The sequence below is a fragment of the Vanellus vanellus genome (genome assembly GCF_965231255.1).
Source record: "Vanellus vanellus genome assembly, chromosome: 2".
Taxonomy (NCBI): Eukaryota; Metazoa; Chordata; class Aves; order Charadriiformes; family Charadriidae; genus Vanellus; species Vanellus vanellus.
Genome location: NC_138906.1, coordinates 121,498,540 through 121,519,417, shown reverse-complemented (window position 1 = coordinate 121,519,417; position 20,878 = coordinate 121,498,540).

The following is a 20,878-nucleotide window of genomic DNA, read 5'->3' as shown; positions in this document are numbered from 1 at the left end:
TGGAAGGTTGCTACGGTGCTAAACTCGATGATCTCTCGAATGGCAAGAAGAAAGACACAGAGCACGCTTGCCAGCATCACCACCAAACCCCTTGATTTTCTTCCAGAGATATGCTATGATACTTCAGCCCCATCAACTTAAAAAATGTTCCCTGTTGTCTGGGACTTTTGGGTGAGACTTTCCAGAGCAGTACGAATTTATGAATGCTCTTTATGTGGGCTTCAGGTACTTCTCAAAGGGAACAGAGGGGAACCCCCAGCCAAGTTCATGTGCGCTGCCAAATAACTTTCAAAAATAAACGGATTCATCCCACTCACGGTAACCCCAATTTCTGACACATGGTTTGTTTTTTGGTTTGTTTATTATTTTTTTTTTTGAGTGGTATTTTGTCAAGATCATTGGACCTGCATTTCATTCACACTTGACACTTGAGGCCTTCCTTCTAAATTAGTCTGGAAATCCTTTGACTGAGAAAGGCATTACTAAACATATTAAGCAATTCCCTCACCTCTTACCTTCATGTATGCATTGTGTAAACTGATGTGAAATGCAAAACAAAAAATTCCATTCTGTTGGTTTTCATTCATTGTAATTCCATACATACATGTTCTTCATTCATTTCTTGAGGCCCCCTTTTCTTAGCCCATCTGCACTTGAACACTCCATTTTTTCAATTAACCTGTGAGTGAAGATGGAGGATGTTTTCAGCTATGGGAAACATTATCACAAGGGAAGGTCATCAGTTGTCTTCCTGATGAATCGTTCACTGAATTCTATAAATACAGCAACATGAATGTTTGTGATCAATTTACTAAAAAATTTAAGCTTTATTTCACTGCCTGAAATTTTGAATGCTCATCTTCCTTCAAAATCAGAATGAATATGTTTGAGTGAAAAATCCCTCTCTGTGGAATATTAATGGTAAGGATGTAGTACACAGTTATGAAAGTGATAAAGGCCAGGTTCCTGTGGTCAGAAAGATGTTGAAACTTACAGTCATCATTTCATAAATGGTGCTGGTGTTTGAATGTCAATCACCAGGGAGTTATGATTCACATCTCTTTTCAATACATTTTGCTCTATTCACAATGTAAGAAACCAATGAAACTGCAGGGCTTCTTTTCCACATAATGCACTGCAATTGCCTTTGAAAATACGGGCACAAAGTGCATACAAATGGTCTTTTATTTTACAGTTGTGGCTCAGATGTAAATGCAGAATGGATACCACATATACAGAAATTCTTAGAAAATAATCTAAGCAAGTCCCTGGGCTTCTTCTTAAATATCAGTAGCAACTTGATTTTTATGTGATAAATAAAGAAAGAAAATACAAGAAATTATGCTTGGTTCAAAACGACCACTTCTACTTTTTGACTGTGTAAGGGTTTCTCGATACAGAGAATTTTTCCATCTTCCCTGGTACAGGAGAGCTATTTGGATATACACTTTTTTATGTGGATAAAGAATGTGTTTTGTTTTTTTTTTTTCTTCCAGAACAGCTATGAAGGTGTGTTTTCATTCAACCCTGCAGCATGTTTTTTGTCCAGACTACATCGCCCAGAGTTTGCTCTGATTTCTCCTCATGGCTGCCCCCAGTGCATTGTGGGGACCGTAAAAACCCACTATGGGACTGCAGTGACTTTTGTAGGCTCAGGACAACTGACTCATAAATCCCTACTGGTGTTCTCGTGTTAATGCTCTGGTATTCATTTTTATTGGGCTCAGAATGGATTAAGAATGGATTATGGGCTCACAATAAATTATGGAGTTAAAACAGCAAATGGCTCTTTAACGTAACTTCAGTACCACATATCACACGGTATTACTAAAACTTAACACAGTTTGCTCAGCTCATTCATGAGATGAAAAATACTTTTATAAATAGTGTTTTCTGTGGTCACTGTATCTCTCGACTGTGTATGCAAACTGTGCCAGAAGCTTTTTATTTTCTTCTTTCTTCCTTCTTAAATGTTATCCAAAGCCTTGAGTGCTTATGGGCCCGACATGTGGAGAAACATCACTGTGTGCACTTCAGGTGTTTTTTCAGCAGTCCCTGTGGTGCTGAGAAAAAATTCCATGCTGCTTTAATGGATGACATTTCTCTGTAAGGTTTCCTTGAAAATAACCTGTAGAAAATAATTGCTCCATCTTCGGTTTGATACAACTTCTGACAATGTGTAAATGTTCAGAAAGCAATTAGTAGTCAAGTTTGGTAGGAGGGAAGGGAATAGAGGTCTCTGTTGACTACATAAACAGAGAAAGTCAACTGTTTGAGTTTGCTGAAGCTTATGGAAGCATCTAGTCTCACAATAGACATGCTTAGAGTTGTATTAGATGTTAACATAGACATTCATTGTTAGTCCGTCTTGTAGGAACATTAAATCAGCCTTGCAAATTGTCAGAAAAATTTATTGACCCTAGCCTGAAGACTCAGGATGGATGGTTTTGACTATGAAAATATATTTCATATATTTCATATATTTCATATATTTCATATCAACATTTAATATGATATTATCATTTTAATATTTCTCTATTCATTGAGTTCTTGGAAAACCCTTTTAATTATAAGCTCTCCATCCAAGGGCTTAATGCTGAAAACAAGTCAAATAAAAAGAATATTAAGAATATATTTGCTAAAATAGCACTTTTTTAATATGATAGTTTTAAAATGAGTCTTATGACATAGTGTGACTTGCTTCTTCAAATGTTGCCACTTAGGGTTGTCAACATCATACACACTACATTCTGACCTGACTGCAAATGAAGTGTTTCTTTCTTACAGCCTTAATAATTATACACATATCCAAATACATATACACACTTTTTTTTAAAAGCAATTTGTCTTTGAAACAGGTATTTGCTGGCATATCTTAAGGGCCATCCTGAGTCAACATTAATAAAAATATAAATTTTGTAATACTAAAATATAATTTTTAATCTGGATTTGATGCCTAATATGTTAAATGGAAGCTACTATCATACCAGAAATAATGTAATAAGTGACATGCTTAGAAATAACCCAGATGAAAAGAGTTTCTCTAAAGAACACCAGCTAGAGTAGTGTTGTTGAAGATTTCAAAACGGACAACGGTCAGACAGCAAAAAATCCTGGAGTCCTGCTGGGTTTCTTGGGATTCTCTAAAGACAGAAATTCTTTTAACTCTGTAATAAGATTTGAACCACATATTTTCTGGATGTGTTTGTGAATCAGCACAATTACACCCTCAGTTTGGACAGCCATCAATTTCTATACACACTCCTACGCTCTATGGATATTTTTTCCTAACTTTTTTGCTTATTCCCTGTGTGGGCAGCCTGTGGTCTGCCTGGCTGTCTTCCTGAGATAACATGGGACACGATTCCAATGGCTTCTGTGCTTTTGCTTTTGAGCTCTGGCTATTCTCAGAACTGCTGGGATTTTCTGGTTGTGTTCTTTTACTATGTTTTTTTTTTTGTTGTTCTTGTTTTTTTTTTTTGGTTTTTTTTTTTTTTTATTCTGACATAAATAAGTCTGTCTTGGTTGCTTTTTTTTCCTAAAAGAAAAGTTTATTGACAGTTTGTTGGCCAAACATTTCTTCCTACTCCCAGGCATTACATGTGTTCGTTTTTCTGTTTTCTCTCTCTTTCCTACACTATAATCCCAATGATATAGAATGAATCATAAAATCATAGAATGATTTAGGTTGGAAAGGACCTTGAAGATCACTGAGTTCCAACCCCCCTGCCATAGGCAGGGATACCTCCCGCTAGACCAGATTGCCCAAGTCCACGTTCAGCCTGGCCTTGAACACCTCCAGGGATGGGGCCTCAACAACCTCTCTGGGCAACCTGTTCCAGTGCCTTACCACCCTCAAACTGAAAAACTTCTTCCTAACGTTTAATTTGAACCTGCCCTCTTCCAGTTTAAAGCCATTCCCCCTCGTCCTATCGCTACATGCCCTAGTAAAAAGTCCTTCCCCAGCTCTCCTGTAGGCCCCCTTTAGGTACTGGAAGGCTGTGATAAGATTTCCCTGGAGCGTTCTCTTCTCCAGGCTGAACAGCCCCAACTCTTTCAGCCTCTCCTCATAGGAGAGGTGCTCCAGCCCTCAGATCATCTTCGTGGCTCTCCTCTGGACACGCTCTAGCAAGTCCATGTCCTTCTTATGTCCTTCTTATGACTCCGGAGCTATGAATCATTTGAGGTAACTGGTTTTTTTTTCAGCGCTATTCTCTGCTCTTTCGGGAATCTTTCTTTCCCCAGGAAGAGATCCCCTAACATCTTCTTAAGTATTTCAGTGCACTGTCTTTCCTGGTGAATCCAGAGACCTGACACATTTTGATTCATTTGTGTTTTCTTCATCCTTCTAATACACTTGAAAGTTATTTCTTCTCTTCCTTTCCTCTTCCCTTCCAAATTTATTAACTCCTGGCACATTTAGCTGATGTGCTTGGTTTTAGGGCAGAAGCTTACTATTTGCAACCCGTTCTTCTTCTATCCATGTACCTTAAATACTGCCCACAGCTGCTCTGCCAATGCTAATCATGGTTTTGCCTACCATACTTCCAATTGCACCTGTTTTCTACTTAATTAATAAGTGCTCTATTTGTTTCCTGAGTAGTAGCCCATTCATCTTCTGCTGCAGTACTTTCCACTGATCCCATGAAAAATTTCTCAGTGCTAATTGTACTGTTACGGACCCTTTCTTCATTCTGCTCACAGTCTTCTGGCGTGTGATTCCTGGACTCTTGATGGAGCTTCTTGCAGCCTTTATTCTTTTTCCAAGTGTCAGGCAGCCACTTATCTTTTGGGGATGACCACAGCATAGGAACTTTATGTGGTTTTTGTCATTTGTGTAGACTTTGAGCTCCGCTTTCTTGGCCGTTTCAGTTTCTTTCTGTTATCAGTTACATCTGTAGTATAAGACTATTGCCGGTTTTCCTGAATCATTCTCCTTACAACCAGGCAGGCGGAAGAGTGATGGTCTTTTTTGCTCAATAAATTGAAGATGTTCTATTAATTTTTAATTATGTACCTTTCCAACATCCTGTGAGATGTAGTCCAGGATCCCAATGATTATAGGGTCTCTTTTTTTTGGTATACTTAATCTTTCAAGATTTTAAGACTGATTTTGTAACTTCAAAGATTAATCAAACTTTTCTGTCCATCAATAAACTTTTTGCTTATTGTAACAACAATATTTTCTGCTTACAGTCATCACTGTATTCAGTTTCTAACTACAGATTTACATTTCATCTATATACGGTATTAATTTATTTCATACTTGTTTATAATTGTTTCATTTATGCCTGAGCTGAGGGACAATTATAAAAATCACCATGCTTTTCAGAACAAAACATTGTGGGTAAATAAAACATGAACAGCTTCCTTCTTTTTTTTTTTTCCAATGGTACCCCCTCCTGGCAGGTACAAAATAAATTGCCTTTTTATTGAATATATAAGTAGAGTCAATCAGATTTGAATGTCTCCAATCTTCTGCTCAAAGCCAAGGAATCTGACAGAAATCTTCTTTCAAGGTCTAATATCAAGCTGTTTGTCATTAGTTCTCATCAGAGCTGCTCCAAAGTGGATGATAAATACCCAAATTTCCTCTACTGTTCCACTAGTAGAAGTACTTTCACGTGCCTGGCTCCGTCTTGACACACAGGGAACAACTTGTCACCAATGTCTTCTCCCAGGAATCTTGCTGGTGGCCCCAAGGAATCCCACCTGATCAATCATAATGTTAATTCCTTTAACAGGACTTAATTCTTCAGTCTTTTACCTTCCTTTGCCTTTACAGGAGAGTTAACATTGTGTTTGCCTATTTAGTGATGATATGCCCTTGATAATTTCTTTTCTTCTTGAATCACTCCTGTGCTCCAAATCTGGGAGGTAGCCCCCTCTTTCATGGCTGTTGCCATGCTTACTGATGTTTACATTCACTTTCTCCTCCCTCTTTTTTATTTCCAGGTAGGACAAGTTAATTAATTCAAGCCTTGTCAGCCACATACCTCTTAGTCTTAGGAGTTTGCTTAAATACTTCCTTTCTTGTCAATAAAGAGGAATGTATATCTCATCCTGTATTTTTCACCTATAACCTGATTCTAATCCTGCAAATTGCAACATGCCCGTAAATCAAGGCATCCTTAAGAAGCCCAGCTGATTCCAGTGGGGTTTTTATGTCTCACAAACATAAGCGTCAGCTTTCACAGAGCTTTGTGAAGTCTTGTGCTGTATGCGCTTAGCTAAGATGACATTATCCTTCACATCACGCTGAGCTAAGAAATGGGATTTTACTTATAGCACAAAACTGAGAATTCTGAAAGTCCGATTTTTTTTTTCCACTTAGTTTTGCTAAAAATACATGCTCCAAGAATAACTTCTTATGTGTACTACATGCGTATCTGGGTAGAGGTATTTACTCAGACAGAATCTGTGGAGAAAGGAAGAGCAGGAAGATAGCTTTGATTTCACTCTTCCCACTCTCAGTGTCTGACCTGACAGCTGTCAAGCTCTGTCATAAGGCAGAAACATTTTTAAAAAATTTGATATTTAAGCAGAAGCTCCCACTGATGAAATGATATCTCTGCTAGCATACAGTTGTTCTGTCACTCAATCCATGAGTGCTATATTAATGTATCCGAAGTTCAGACAAAACCATCAGCCTAAAAAAAAGCGTGATGGGACACAAGGTCTGGCCTGGTACAGAAGGCTTAACTCCTACAAACAAGAGCACAGTATGGACAGTGAGGATACAGAGAGTTAGCATAGATTCCCTGAGCCTGTGCTAAATTTCACTTGTAAGTGTTGTATTAAACATTTAAAAGCACACCTTCAAAAATGCAGGGGGATTTCACTGCAAAATTCTTAGTGACACTAATGGGCATCGTGTGACTCATTTCCCACACACGGCTTTGAACATCCATCCTGTTCTGTGCTCTACAGTTGCTTGTGCCACTGTCATCATTATAACATATCAGCATCTTCCAGTAGTGTTTTAAGCTCTGAGTCACATTTTCCATAAGTCATTTGTTCTTTTACTTATGGTCTTATTGGTTTCTTTATAATTTAAGTTTTTTAATGGAATTTTACTTGCCTGAAAGTAGCTCATTCTGTTTGTTTTTTTTTTTTTTTTTTCTTTCTCTTGAAAGCAAATTAACTTTAGGAGTACCAAGCTCTTTGCTCACAGTTGTTCATGGAAATTGGCAATTTAAGTAAAGGACTGAACATAAGTGTGTAATTTTCTAAACTCTGTATCTGATACTTATAGTCAACAACTCCTTTTGCTGTTCTTCATAGGTCAATAAACCCAAGAATCCCTGTCTGGTCACAAGGTTCAATATTGCCAGACAGGGTTTTGGTCCCTGCCCTCCTTCCTCAGGATTACCATGTGTTGTGATTTCGTACGAGAGCTGTATCATCGGTCATCTCAATTTGATATTTACATTACTTAATTGGAGGGTGTGGTGGTACAACCTCCCCCAACCCCCCCATCCTCCCTTTTTGGCCACTCCATACTTGGTGCAATTCTCAATCCCTGGACTGCATACCAACCTAGGAGATGTCAGGCATGAATTGCAAAAGATAAAGAACCAGAGTGTTACGGCAATCCCTTAATGCGCCTGGCTCCTGCTTCCCCTATCACTTGGGACTATCGGTCCCTGACAACCTAGTACATCTGTACCTGGATCATGGCCCAAAGGGAGATGATACCAGAACTTGCAGATCTAGCAATTTCTGGACTTGCGCAACTGGTGGAAAGTACCAGTATATTCCATCATCTGTGTTGGGCCGGAGTGGAAAAATATCTGACAAAAGTCAATTATCTCGGACCTTATAGGTAATAATTCTAGCAAGACCCTTTGAGCTCTCTTGGATCACAGCGGGCTGTGACCAACATCTCCCCTTAGTTGGAATACCCTGAGAACTGAAAGACCAAGGCGAATCAACTCCTCTTTGAGTCTCAGTTATCACCCACCGAGGAATGCCAATGCATTGTGAGTATTTGCTCTAAACTTGTAGAGGGAAATTTTAGCCATAGGCTAGCCTCTCTTTCATCCACCTCTCTATATGCACATTAGCTCTTACAAGTGTGAATGTTCTTACATTTTACTGGATCCAAATATTTGTCTGTGCATGTGTAAAAGAGGTACCCATTAACTCATTGGAGTCGCCTGTTGTGAAGGGACTTTTAATCCTAATAATTAAAACTCGGGTGTAGGCGTGTTTGTATGTTTGTGCTTATATATATATATATATATATATGTATTGATTTAGGATACCTTATACTAAGTTAGTGTGAATCTTCCCATCTTCTAATCTGTAACTAAGTCATTGTTCAATTATTTCGTTAAATCATCTCGTAAATCTTTAAATTGGTTACTGATTAAAGCTGGTAAAACTTAACTCTTGATCTACCTCGAATCAGTAATAAATTGTAAATTGCCACTAAATCATAGCCATGTCAAATATTTCTATCCATGACAGAGGGTGTATTTCATATAAATTAGTTCTTCTGCAAAAAATTAAAATAAAGCCAAGTCAGATATGTGATTGTGTTTCATTGGCCAGACATATACCTTTTCACTAAAATTCATAAAAACTCACGTTTTGTGACTGTTATGAATGGTCAATGCGTTAAAGGAAAATTTTATCTTAAAGTAAATAAGAATTTTAGAATTGTATTTTTCCCTATTTAGCCAACTCAAATACCAAGAAGAAAAAAAATCCATCTTTTAAAATATTTGACAAAAGATAGTGTTTTTAAAAGAAATTGTGGGGGGTGTTGGGTTTTGGTTGGAATTTTTCTTTGGTTAAGAGTGACAACCTGAAAGTTTTCAAAGGGCATATGCAGGTCTTCCTCTACTGCCATGCAGTTACATTTCAATCCCAACATACAGGTAGTATTAGATGAGTTAAGGTTTTATCAACTGGCTTGGGCTGACAGTCTCAGCAGGAAACAAAGAAAGAATGAAATGACATCAAGACACATAAGTAAGAGGAAATGTCCTGTCGTCTGAGAAGTAGGGGACACTAACAGCTATGAAAAAGCTAGATACTATAAAGCAAGTGGCAACATACAGCAACACCCCCAGTTTTAAAATAGTGAATTTACATGCATAAGGCAGTTGGAGTTCCAGTGACCGAATTTTAGTAGTACCTGTACATTTTAAAGATCTCAGCCATCATTTGTCTGATATGCACGAACAATTCCTATGGCACAAAGACTGTCACTGAAACATTGAGAGTGAGGTCTAGAACTATTAATAAGAGTTTAATCATTTTTTTTACCTGAGGTGTTCAATGAAATCTTTCTTTGCTGTGAAGGCATTGGGCAATTTATAGAACTGCATCATCCATTTAGTAAAACTAAAAGGGTACTCAGCACAACAAGATCGCATCTATATTTCTTAGTCTATGAAAAGTCTAAATATTTACCTTACCGTATTGCACCGGGAGAAAGGGAAGAAATAAGTAGCTAATATTGATAATACAGTAATAAAGCAGAAAAGATATGTGTACCTCAGATGACGTATTTTGTGAATTTGAAGACAGATTTTTTTCACAGTTCCTGTCCCGTTAACAGGCTGATAACCCCTCCCCCCCGACAACCCCAACAACATCAACAATAATAAAAGCTTGACCTCTCAACACCCCCAAAAACATGATGGCGAAAAAGTACGCCCCTGGAAATCCAGCCTGGCATTTCAGGATGTGGATTTTAAGCATTTCTGGAACTGCAGAGAAAAACAGATTTTTTTCAACAAAGTGACGACCTTTTGGTCACTTATAAATCTCCACTCAAGAATTAGGTGAGCAAAGCTGATGAATAGGGTAAATTACTTCCAACAAAAGTGCCAGGTCACGTGCATCAAACAGACCAAAAAGATATTTTCTCTCTCTTTATTCAGGGGATGTAAATTGTGCTTCAGAAGCAAAGATTTCTCTGCATGGTGGGATGGAAAAGAATCCAGAACTTTTAAACCCAGGGAGCCTTTGAAAGCTATTTTAAAAATTGGTTTTTCCTGCAGGGTTCTACTGAGCTTAATGAACCTAGCGGGCTTGGCAGGCAGTCCTGCTGGCTCCTGCAGCCTGTGGGAAGTGTGGTTACACTGGAGCTCATCCATCTCCACATCGCATCTCAAAGCAGCAGCTCTACCAGATGTGCTAATGGAGCAGCCCTGCCAGCCCGGTTGATAAGCACTTACATTTTTAAATTTTTTGCCTGCTAAATTACCCCTGTACACTTAAAGCCACACACACAGACACACACACACACATGCTAACAGGCAAGTCACCTACAAACCTAGCAAGCATAATAGTGCTAAGATGAAGGTTTCTCAAGCCATTTGCACATCCCTTGCAAATCCCAGTTCAAAGCAGGCATTTCATTAAACCTGTATAGAAAATATCTCCTTCGCAGAAAGAACTTCTGTAATTATTTCCCAAACCATCACTGCTCTTGTTGTTTGAATTCACAGGCTGATATGTAGCAAGTTGAATCGCTAAGAAGTAGGCTTACCATTGCTGTATGAATGTGGAATACAGAAATGTAAAAAGAAACTTTTTTTTTTTTTTAAACCGAGCAATTTATTTAGGCCTGTAAATCCCATTAGAAGTCACTAATAACCTTACTCTTTAATCACTGTAAGATTTTAAAGTCTTACCAAAACTAAGCGAATCAGTAGGAAGTAAGATTAAATTGAGGTATACCATGAATTGTTTTACTGATTGTAAACCTCACATCAATATTAGCATTATCTAAAAGATATTTAGGAAGGCAAGAAGCTGCTGTCATGTGCCCCAGAGCTGAATGTAGGAAGCATAGAATAATTCACTTGTAGAAAATATTGCGTTACTCGTGCAAACCTGTTTGATCTCCATCTGTAAGCTATGCAAGTCTGCTTGTCCTCTCAAGTTCCCTTGCTGCTAACTTGCCCTTTAATTACACCTCTCCAGGGTTTGGGGCAAGAACTGTGCATGAGCTTGTCTTGTCTCCAGTGGAATCAATAACAATATTTTCACTGATTTCAGTGAAGAACAGCCAGGCCTTATGATATGCTAAAAAAAACAATCAGGAAATTTATAGAAGCATCTGTACACTGTGAAGAGTCACATATGTGCAGGAGCTGTCCACCAATATCCCACCTGTAACTTACACTGCAGCCTTCTTTCTGCCCTTTTCCTCTGATGGAGTGTTTTAAAGCAGGTTTGGTCTCGGTATCACGGGATGTAAAGTTGGAAAAAGACAGATTCACAGGGAGTAATACTGATGTCCAAACTGTGGCACATGTTGATTTACATAACCGTCCCTTAGTTTTCTTAACATCACTTTATTGCATGCTGCTACATTAGTGCTTGGCAAACACAGAGAAGGAACCTAATTTATGTGTTTCCAGTGGCTAGGCTTCAGAAGCATATGAACGTACATGATCTATTTCAATATGGTGTTTTCACAGTCTCACTTCTGTAGGAACACCTAATATGTCACTGCAGACTGCAGACTACAGACTAAAACTGCTGGAGAGGAGTGCAGCCCCAGCCAAAGTCTGAGAACACGGGGTGCTTTTAAGTTCTTTCGTAAACCTTTTCTGTAACTCCTTTTTTGGGTTTCAGCCTATGCATGTTTTAGTTCAACATGGTTTCACTGGAGTATGAACCAAAGAGATTGCAGAGCTTGGAGACCTTTGAATAATGGGGAAGAGGTGAACTGAAAAATTGGATTTCTTCAAGCTTCGTGGCCCAAGTGCTCAACCTAAACTTAAGTAGCCATCTTTATCCTCTCACGCAGCCTCCCTTCTTCCTATCCATTGCTACAGATAGTCAAACCACTTTGGACAGACACTGATTTTTTTTCTGTTTCAAAACCCAACAAATTGCAGGCACTGTACCTTTTGAGGATTGAAAATTAGGCATTTTTGATCTCACAGGCAAAGACCTTTGAAGATTATATGACTTGAGCAGCAGCAGCAAGACAGTTCAGCAGAATGGAAATATCTGGCCTTTTATTTTAAACATAGTGTAATGTAGCTCACGGAAACATCTAGACTGGGGGGAGCAGGGAGGGGAGCTTTGGTGTCTGTTTTTTGTTTATTTTTAGTGATTGACCAATATTTTAAGTATGTTGACAAATCAAATCTGCGAGGAAAACACACTGATATTTAGTGGTCTGACTGACTGAATGGAGTTCAGGCCCTATTGATTTTACTGCCACCATTATTAACTAACTTGGATTTAGGTGTATGTGGAGATATGATCTGCATGGAGAGGAGCTATTGATGGCAAAAGTATTTACTAGAATATTCTGACAGAGGTAAGTTTTCACAGAAAAATGAGCTGCATAAAATCCATACTGTTCTATCCTTCCTAAATCTATTGGCTTGTGAAAGAAATTTCAGATGCCTGATCTGAACAACTTTGAGGAACCACACTTGTGGAAAGACTTTTAGTTTGTTTGTATTCACTCTGCTTCAAACAACACTGTAGCTTCTGTTTTCTCATATTTTTTTTTCCATCATTACAAGTTTTTCAAAATACACTAGATTAGATCAAGTCTCCTTAATTTATTTTTACTGACATCTTCTTGGTAATTTCAACCAAATTTATCTGAGGAGGAAATTGTATCTTCAGATATGACAGAGAAGTATACCAGATATTCCAGAAAAGAGAAAAATATTGCATTCTACCTAAGGAGTGTGACAAATCTGTAGCTGCTTCCTAGGAAGACTGTCTCCATAGGAATCTGGGAGACACCAAGCATCTTGGACCCTCTGTGAGGTTGGAGTAAAATGTATTTACAGGTTGATTACAGGCTGGTCTTTGCCATTTCAGTGTCCCTGAGATAAACCCATTGGTGCCTTGTGACAACCCAGCTGCATGAAAAAGATTGTTTTACCTGATTGGTTACAGTGAGTTACAGGATGCTGTAGAACTTTCTTTTCAAGATGGGAAGACCAGACAAAGGGCTTTCAAATTTGGAGATTTCATGTCATTGCATGAACTTAAGACCCTAAATTGCTGTAAACTACTCTGTTCAGAGTAGGTGATATGTTCCTTTCCACTATGCACTCATACTGATGGCTCACTAAAACCACAAATATTCTCTGCACCAGTTATGAAGACATACATAAATTTCTTATAGCAAAATCTCTTTCAAATCATTAGCTGGTAAAATCTAAAGATAATTCCAAAACAAAGGGCAGATGAAATAGAAAATTGGCTCCACAAACAGTAGGAGCCTTGTTAGCAATAGGAAATACTGTTTGGAGATGCTGAATGTGCTGAGCATCTCTGAAATCAGGCTTTCGATTCATTTCATTGACTGTTGAATCAAAATACAAGTTCTGGCAGACAGCTCTAAGAGGCAGAACGAGCAAATGATTACTGCATTGCAGCTTTAAAACTGGGAGATTAAATCCTTAATTTGTACTTTTGAATGAAAGGTGAATCTTACTACATTCTCAGCATCTGAGAAGGGATAAAATTCTAGTAGGGAAGCTTGCAAGATTTGGCAAAGGCAACTGTTGTGGTTTAACCCCAGCTGGCAGATGAGAATACACAGCCACTCGCTCACTCTCTGCAGTTGGGATGGGGGAGAGAATCCAAAGAGTAAAAGTGAGAAAAAAAAAAAAGTTTTGGTTGAGATAAAGACAGTTAAACAGGTAAATCAAGCAAAGCACAACAAGGAATTCATTCACTGCTTCCCATGGGCAGGCAGGTGTTCAGCCTTCCCCAGGAAAGCAGGGCTCCATCACGCATAACGGTTACTTGGGCAGACAAACACCGTAACTCCAAACATCCCCCTTCCTTCTGCTCTCCCCAGCTTTATACACTGAGCATGACATCACATAGTATGGAATATCCCTTTGGTCAGCTGAGGTCAGCTGTCCCAGCTGTGTCTCCTCCCCACTTTTTGTGCACTCACAGTGCTAGCTGGTAGAGTGGTTTGAGAAGCAGAAAAGGCCTCGACTGCTTAGCAACTACCAAAACCATCAGTGTTTTGCCAATGCTATTTTCAACCCACATCCAAAACATAGCGCTATACGAGCTGCTAGCAAGAAAGTTAACTCTATTCGAACTGAAACCATGACAGCAACTTTGCAATTTTTGCAAAAAGCTTAAATGTACCTTAGACCCAGGCTATGGCAAGGTGGTTTGGACCAGCCTTTGTTTTGGGGTAGCAGATGAAAAGAAAGAAAAATATTTCAAAACTCTGTCAAGTTTCATCCTCCTATCCCATGTCTTGTCACATAAGCTTGTATTTTATGTGATATGACTTGATATATGTTAGCATAATTCAGCAAAACATGATTTAAAGGATGTGGCATGGTGGAAATTTGGAAAGAAAAAAAAAAATGCACCAGAGGAACTGCTCTGCCTGGGGAATAGTGGACCACCTCCTCCTTCTTCCTTCTAAACTACTTACTACATCGCTAACTTTTCAAATCACTGAAGAATTACAACATACTGATAGCATAATGATAATCACAAAAACTCAGCAAGATATCACCCTCAACACAAGAAGAGCAAAGAATGTAAAAGAGAGGCACATAGCTCTGTATCAATTTCACAACGCAGCTCTGCACAAATACAATCACATACTTGAATGTTCCTAACGTTACTGTTATGGATCAAGAGAAACATGTAATTGTAGCAAAGGAGCTCTGAGACAAATGCACTGGTCCCAGGAAAATGGCAATGTGTTGTAACTGATTAGCTACAGGTGTTTGATAAGGTTGGGGACTCAAAGCATGAAAACTTATAAAATACTGCAGAGATAAGATCTCAATCAATGTCAAAGAAAAAAAAAAAGCATTCTGGTAGGAGTGAAATATGTATCTCAGATAAAACACGTATGAGATGACATTTAGAAATGTAATTTTTCCTCTTTCTGTTTTAGATCACCCCTGTATTTTAGAAGATATGAGCTGAAAACCAGTAAGTTAAAGCAGATTCTTACTCTTAGTAGAATATGAATAAGACCTTAGCCAATCATACAAGGAAAAGCCTTATCCTTAGACAAAAACAAGTGAAACTGGGATTCTTTCCATTGATTTCAGAGGATGTTGGATTGGATCCACAGTAAATTGTCTTTTTACAGAATCCTTCACTGTAACAAACTGAACAGGACACAGGTTAATTAGATCAAAAGTTGCTTTTGAGGTTTTTGTTGGTCTTGTTTGTTTGTATTTTTCAAACCAGACTTCAATCTGTTTCTGTGACTTAAATACACTTTTTTTTTTTTAATTTACTCTGTTTCATTTATATGTAAAATAGAACAGCTTTTCTCCTGTCTTTTGGCAATCAGTATTTTTTCCACTCAAACAGCCTTGTATTTATTCTGTAAGAAACTATTCACTCATGTGAAAAAAATTCTAGCTCTTCCAATTTTCATTTAATTTGCTTTGGTATCTTGGAGTGACTCAGAGACACAATTTTTCCAAATACATTATTTTTAGCTTTACTGCTTGAGTTATAAGTAACACAGGAAGCAAAGAGCAATGGCAGAATAACAAGGTACACATATAATACTGTTTTGTTACCAAAATTAAGATCTGATAAAGTAAAACTTTGTAATATTATACTTCTTAGTGAATCAAGATACAGATGTACTATAGGGGTAAGTTATTAGTGATATTTTTTTGTTATCGCACTATGAAGCACTGAAGGTCATTCTAATCTCCAAAAGCAAACTTGTTAATTTCCCTTGTTTTCCCATTTTCCAACCTTGTCATTCACTGAGAAAGGGAAAATTCGTGTAACAGATTGCACTGCAATTCCACCGCAATTCTATGCAGTTAACACCTGTATATCACTTGTTCTTAGCTCTCTTGAGACATTTCAGCACTGGACAGATAATTAGAATTAATTTTGAAGTCGTCTTTAGAGGTCTAACCACGTCCAAACAGTAAACCTACCAACACCACCCTGCATTTCACTATGATTGAGGAAGCTCTGCTCACCCATGCAGGGCTCTGACTTGCACGCCACTTGCTTTCCTTGCTTCCTATCTATTAAAAATTACCAGCATTCATAGTGAATTAGGCCATCAAAGAGTCCTTAATCCTGTTTTTCTGTGGGCAATTTTTCCTTTTGGCTGGCTGAAAGTATCAAAGACCAGTAGGAAACAAATAGTCCATAGCTAACTCATAAAACAGAATTAACAAAGAGAAAAGCCATCAGAGGTTGACTCGTAACACCCTGTACATTTTTAGGATGAGAACAGTTGTTCTATAAATGTTTGTTTCTTTTTTTTCCCACTCTCCCACTTCCATTCTTGGCTGTACAAGTGCTTAAACAATTAGTTTAAGATAGTTAAATTGAAGTGAGATGAATGCCTTCCTAAAGGTCAGTGGAGAAATACCATTGAGGACCACTGAAAAGTAGGCTGAATTGCGTCCTGATTGGATTTTAATAGACCTTTGCAAAGTGTGAATGATATTATTGCAGATACTAATCTCATGAGTTGTATCTCTGCAGATCTTATGGTGTCCTTTTCCAAAACTCAACTGACAGATATTCCTTTGAAAGTGTTGTTGAAGAAAAGATGTGGAAATTATTTTTTTTTCATAGTTTTCAACTGATTTCCTCAAGCTGTTAAGTTCAGATCATTTCCTATTTCCCTGCAAAGGAAAACATATATCAGAATATATAATAATATCATAATATATAACAATATCAAGTCTAAAATGATGCTCATGCTACAAAGAGGCAGAAGTATGGAAAGTCAGAAAGCTGGATTTTTAAAGCTGTATTGCCACTAAAGACATGAAATACGGGGGGAGGGCGGGGGAAGAGTACTGAGGAAGAAGGAATATTGGGAAAAAGGAAAAGAACAGGAGATTTTATTCTGTCTTTGCACATGGAGCCATGATGTCCTAACAACAAAGCAGTGGGAACTGAGAATATGACTTGGCTATAACATGAGTGGTCCAAACAAAGTAAAAAACATAAAACAAATGTGCAAACTGCAGTTAGAATATAAATGGAGTGAACGGATAGGAGAATAACAGATGTTCCAGGATTTATTTCACTTTGCCTGTAAGGTGGATGTATACCCTATTCAAATCATCTGTCTGTGAGAATCTATTACCATCCTGCAACCTGCACCTTGTACTTTTGTTAGCCTCTATGACTCCAACATAACCTTATTTTCTTTATTCCCTAAATTATTGTTCTTCTGTGATTGCTGAAGTTCTCTGGAGCTTCTGTTCTGTTATCTCTGGAATGTTGTTGGTCTGCGCAGCAAAGGGATTTTTCTGTCTTCCTACATAGAAGTGCAGCTTTAATGAACCTATCAGATGGTCGTTTCAAACAGCCCTTGTTTCTGATGCTTCTAACTTTTTAGGGGCTTACTCTTCCCTTTTTACAGACTACTTTTTAAGGTGCATCTCTTCAAAACAAACCTTCCAGTTCTTTTTCAGGTTGCTTCTTTGAAGTATGTGATCAAGGCAGAGAACGGAAACAGTGAGACCATCATGTGCAGCATTGTGCTGTCCAGTGGCAAACAGCAAAGCTTCAGATTTGCTTTCTCCAGCACAAGTTCTCTAGCGCCTGGGGAGATCTGCAGCCAAGGAAGGAACTGTAGCAGGTAACATTTTGTACCTTACTACATTTCTTTCCAACCAAAAATACAGCAACAACATCAGAAACTATTTGGTGTCCTGAATAAAATGTTGATGATATGAGATTTCTCTATCTGTCTTTATCAGTCTTTTATTCCCAAAGCACACACACAAAAATTTCGTGGTGTTTCTGTTAGCTGGGGAACTTTTTGTCAGTAGAACAAGACAGGTGGTGTGAATGGGAAATCAGATTTGAGGCTACAGTCTTTCATTTCTGACATTTTGCAAGGAAAAAAGTCCCTATGGCTAAATTTTTACAGCTTCATGTATGACATTTTGTCATTAAATATGACTTGAGACTGGGTGCTATTTCTACCAGGAAAAAAAAAGACAGAAATATGTCATGGAAACATACATGGGAGCAGGTCTCTGTTCTAAGGGATGTTTAAATGCTGTTCTTGTCAATGCTGAAGACTGAAACCCACAGAATCAAAACAGACTGAAGAGATTATTACTATTTTTTTTTTAAATAAGCAATCACTATATACTGTTGGAAGCTTTTTTTTTTTTCTGTCTAACTCTATGTTTTCCAGGTAAAACACTCTATGAATGAAGATCAACAGAAGACTAAAAGTAGTAAAAAAAATAAAAACTGTAACATAAAAAAAGGCATCTGTTCTTCAAATGAAATGTATTTTCTGGTGGTAAGAAGCACTAATTTGACAAAAAAAGGCCTGATAAATGAATTTTGGTGAACTAGGACTTAATAATTGAGGTAAAAAGGAAAAGTGTGACCATTTGAAGTATTGCTAAGGCGGAACTGAACCACATTTTGCAGCTCCTGTTGGATCATAAGGGCCAAAGAAACAGAAAAGATTGTGCCATGTTTAATGTATTGATCCCAAAGCCTAGCTGACTAAAATCAGGCAGCCTCACTTAATGCTAAGAATAACTTAGATACAACAGAAGGCTGGCAAAGCGCTTTTAAAATGTTCACCTGTACAGTAAAGTTTATTTTTTCCCTTGCCAATAACTAGGCAAATGTGTAGATTTTTCATAGTCTAAGTAGGCATATGAATGAGATCTTGGTGTGCTGAACACAATTTTTGTTTTACCTCAAAAGACCTCTCTGTTCAATACCAAAAAAAAAAAAGTTTACCATTTCCCTAATGCCTGGATCTTGGGAACTTCTACTTGTCAAGTTGTACTTGTGAAAGACCAAGAGGAAGTCTCATCTTTCACAACTGAGACAGCCAGGATTGTTTCTTTATACAGTAGCCCTGTGGTCGATACATTCACTGAGACTGTGGGAGATTCACATTAAATTCTCTTATTCTACTGAAGACATTTGGATGCCTGTGAAAAACCACTTATGTGACCGTTTTAGCCATCGGGCTAGATAGAAGGTGCACTGGGATGGCTGGATGGATGATGCTTGTAGCATGTTTTCATTCTGGCCTGGAGTAATGATACTCATCATTTTGCATGCACGGCTAATGCGTTTTCATTGGGAACAGAATAGAGAGTGGGATTCAGTCATTGGAGGTTTGTGCTTGTTCCTGAGGAATTTTGTTTATTCTTCCCTGCATTTGAGGTACGCCATGGTTGTGGCTTATTTTGGGAATAAGGATGGGTAATTATGAGTAGAAAAAAATGAGTAAATAAAAGTAATTTTTCCTGTCTCATCCATCTATCCTCTTTGTCCCTGTTTGATTACCAAAAAAGCACTACATTTATACACGTGGACAAGTCTTGCAATGTGTGCAACAGCACATCGGTATTTGTAATCACCCTTTGATGTTATCAGACGCATTATGAAAACAACTAATGAGATGTTACAGTTTGTATTATATATGTATTAAATGTTACAGTTCGTATTTAAGGTCTGAAGGCCTTATAATTATATATAATTGAAGAAGACTGCATGTTTGTGCATAGATATCAAGCCCGTTCAACTTCTGAGCACTGCTGTAGTAAGTTTAACCCATCGCTTTGCATTTAATTTTTAATTACATATATGTATATTATTGAGGGACATTTGGTAACCACGATAAGTCCTCAGAGTAGAGGCATGGGGAAAGGTATCAGACAGAAACAGTACCAATGCACAGATGGCTGTGTCACTTGGCCTTCAGCTTTATACCTAATAGGCCACCTGAGGCAAGATGACACACATCCTGTCATCTCGCATGGCTTAATTGCAAGAAGTGTTATCGCAAAGAAACATGGATTTTTAGCATGAGCCAGTGATTATATTGAGAATAACAATTTCCATGGGCATGGCCAGTGCTATTGAAATGAGGAGTTAGCTGTGGCTATTTACCAAGTCAGAGAGAAACTATTGCTTTTTGTTTGGTAAGGTCTTTTATAAAGGGAGTTTGTGGTGATAAAATGCACAGTGAGTGTATATAAATTGAGTCCGTCACCAAGACTCAGGTGTCAGCCACTGTAAATTTAGATTTATGTTCCTTTTAACTGACTGTTAGCATAAGCAATTCATTTCACTAGTTTCAGAAATCTTCTGGCAGCAGTACATATATATAGTTTACATTTTAATTTTCCTTTCAACATACAACTGAGAATAACACAGTGTTATGAGCAAAAGAAATAAATGCAGAATTCTTTTGATCTTTAGAAGAAATAATTTTTATTGCTGAAGTGTGAACAATATGCATTATTTTTGTCAATCTCTAAACAATCAACATGTACATTGATTTCTGTTAAATGTTATTGGAAATATACATGAAAAATCCATTATTCTGTAGGCATGGGCCTTCTGTCCTCAGTGTTTGATTTTGAATGTGACATTTGGAAATAAGAGCTAGTAGTCATTGAAAAATGTGTTTAATTTAAATGATTCCTAATGTGAAATTGATTTTTTTTTGTAGAAAATTCAACCAAGCTATAAACAGTATTCTCTAAACATAACTCTTAACAGATATAACAAGCTAAAACTTTTTTGTTGGCATTTGTTATCAGAAGTTTGTCTTTTTTTTTACTAAAATAGTGCCTATGAAGACTGTTCCATTATTTTATACTCAGAAATGAGGAGTGCTATTTTCTTGTACCCAAGCTATGTAACTGATCACTTCATCTATCCATACTCCAGGATTGCCAATAAAGTTTTATGAATGAACTGTTCCTGGAGAAGCTTCTGCATTTAGTGCTGCAGAGGTATCCTTCACTGCTGCAGATGCTGCTGCTCTTTGGAGAACACTTAGGTATCTGTGAATATCTAAAGCTGCAATTCTGACATATATTTCTGGTCAAACTCTGAACCTATTTATGTGGCCTAAACTGAAATGGGAATGTGCCCTTCCTAACTCAAA